Raw genomic sequence first — 2,698 nt, forward strand, 5'->3', positions numbered from 1 at the left:
CCCTAGAACCTGCTGAAATTATTCAAAATAGCAATTCTAAGCCTGCTTACCCCGCCTCACTTGTTCCTTCTCACAAGAAACAGCAATAAAGGCCCTTGCCTCTGTTTTCTTCCTATTCTCCTGACCTCCTGGCTGACGCTCGTGCTTCTCTGTGCAGCCCTGTGCAGTGGAGTGTGTCCCTCCTCTTGGGGACAGTCTTCTCCAAGGCCATTGTCTCCTGATCAGTTGGCCTTATCATACCTGAATAGTAATAAAACCTACATTGAAAAACAAGGTTTCTCTTGAAACAGTGCTCATTTGTGAACCATATAAATGACCAGGCAGAGAGAAGGAATTAATATTTATTGTGTTCTTTACTATGTGGCAGGCATCGTAGGACTAATTTTTCATCTACTGTTTAATAGTGTTTTCCCAGTAACAACCGAAGTTGATATTTGACAAAATTTCAAATAGTTCAGGTCTTTCCCGAGATCACAGAGGCTAAACCATGGCCTCCTGGTTCCCAGCCGGGTTCCCACTGCACGGGCCAGAGATAACTAAGACAGACTTCGTCTAGCTCTTACTTTATTCCCTCTCCCCTTCCCTGATTAATGACCACTGCCCATCCACTACCACCTTTCTTTCTTTCTACTTTTCCATCTATTCATTTATTTGTTTATTTGTTTATTTATTTGAAACTGTTTATTTTCCATCAACCTGTTTCCATTTGCAGAGTTTATGGAAGAAAAGCTGGAGATCTCTCTGTGGTTGTTCCCACCTATTCAGTGGCCTGAGCAGTAGGGCTGCCGACCAGTCCTCTGGCGGGGTGAGCACCCCTGTCTTCAGCAGGGGCTGCTGCTTGCCTTCAGACCAGTCTGCGACCACGGGATTAACAGCAGTGAACTTGGGAGTTGGAGCCATCCACTCACCCTGAAATTCCAACTTGGTCACAGCCTTTTTGGCTGCAGCCTGCTTTTCCTTTCCAATCTCTTTAGGATCTCTGTGGAAGCAGAGATCAGGCGCCACCTCCCATGGGTGTCCACGGGAGATGGTGCCGCGCATGCACAGAAATTCACAGGCCAGCATCCGCTACATCAGACCCTCTGAGCGGGCTCCCTTGTTGCTTCACGGGATGGCAACGTCCACACAGCGCAGAGGAGAGTCTGTGTTGCAGGGAGCCATGGTAGGCGGGTTGATGTAAGAAGCCTCTGTGAGAGGCTGGTGGGCAGCCCTGGGATCAGTAACCACCGGAAGTCTTGGCTCCCGGGAAGCTGCCTAGGCTGGGTTAGAAAAGGTTCCAGGAATGGAGCACCCACAACAGGAGTGATGCCAGTGGTGGCAGCAACTTCAGCAGAGCTTATCGGCCAGGTTCCTGGAGGGTATGGCACCGACATCATCTGGGTTTGCAATGACAACAATGGCACGAGCTGCCAATGGGAGCTTCTCCCAAGTTCTCTCCAGGCTTATGATACAGATGCCATAATTTTCCTTTTGTGGATGTACTGCCCCATTTGGAAGTCAAGGTTGCTGCCACCTAAGTGGGTTCTTGCTGCAAGGAATATGAGGACAGTCTTCTCCTTCATGTGCAGGACATTAAGGGCTCTGGACATTGTAAAAGTTTCCTGTTAAGTTCTGATGAGAACACAGAGCAAAGCCTGTCTGGGTAGGACAGAAAGGCCCTACCTTTCCCTTTAAACAGAAAAATTTTCTTGGCAGTGGTATTTGTGTGTGTGTGTGCGTGTGTTTTCATCTAGGTGAAAATCTGAAAGACAAATCACAAATTCCGGGACATAATAAACTTTCTTCTTCTAATTACAAAAACTTTAAGTTCTGAATTTATCATTATTTTTACATTTCAAGTTCAATAATATAATTTCAAGTATGTACGTTGTTTTAAATGCTTTTTTTAAAAAAACACCATGACCAAGATAGAGTAACAGGTCTGGATTTATCCTACCATATGAAATAACTATCAATTCAGACAAAATATATGAAACGAGATTCAAGAAATTGGACATCAGGAACTAGAGCACAGTGGTGCCTGAAATGCCGAAAACCAACAGGGTAACCCCCATCATTGCCTCACTTTGCTGCCTAAAGAGAGTTTTCAGGCTGTAGTACAGGGAGGGGAACCAAGTAGAGCCTAATGGGCTCCCTGCTTTGAAGAGACAGAGCTAGGATTTGAGGAAACAGAATAACAGAGACGCAGATAAAAACAATTCTAGAAAAATACAGAGGCTCCCCTCAAGTATTCAGTTGTAGTGTTCAGTGCATGTGTGGGAGGAAAGAATCCCTTGAATGGATAAAAGGGAACAATACCTAGAATCATGCAAGAACGTAAAAAATACCTGTTATGACCAGCCAGGCTGGCAAATCTCATAATCCATGAAGCATTGGGTAATGTAATCAGACTGGTCTTGTCTCAGTAGTGGGACATTAAAGCCCTGGATTAAATGTTTCTCTGGTTGTGCCCAACAAAGCAAGACCTGAAAGTATCCAACTGTTTCCAAGAACTCTGTGTTCCAAAGGTGAAGAATAGTTATGAAATACACAAATATGCAGCACCCAGCAAAATACAATCGCTGGGATCCTATAAAAATTACCAAACGTGTAAAGAAGCAGAAGAATATGGCTCATAAGGAGGAAGAAAATCTTCCAATTGGAAGTCAACAGAACTGATACCAATGATAGAATTAGTAGAAACAAACCAACAAAAACC

At 44.5% G+C, this 2,698-nt stretch overlaps 1 pseudogene; it reads right to left on the minus strand.

Annotated features, from left to right (window-relative positions):
- Positions 1-681: 681 nt before the first annotated feature.
- LOC102513874 lies at positions 682-1,821 on the minus strand (annotated as a pseudogene).
- Positions 1,822-2,698: the final 877 nt, after the last annotated feature.

The sequence above is a fragment of the Camelus ferus genome, chromosome 9 (genome assembly GCF_009834535.1).
Source record: "Camelus ferus isolate YT-003-E chromosome 9, BCGSAC_Cfer_1.0, whole genome shotgun sequence".
NCBI classification, from domain to species: domain Eukaryota; kingdom Metazoa; phylum Chordata; class Mammalia; order Artiodactyla; family Camelidae; genus Camelus; species Camelus ferus.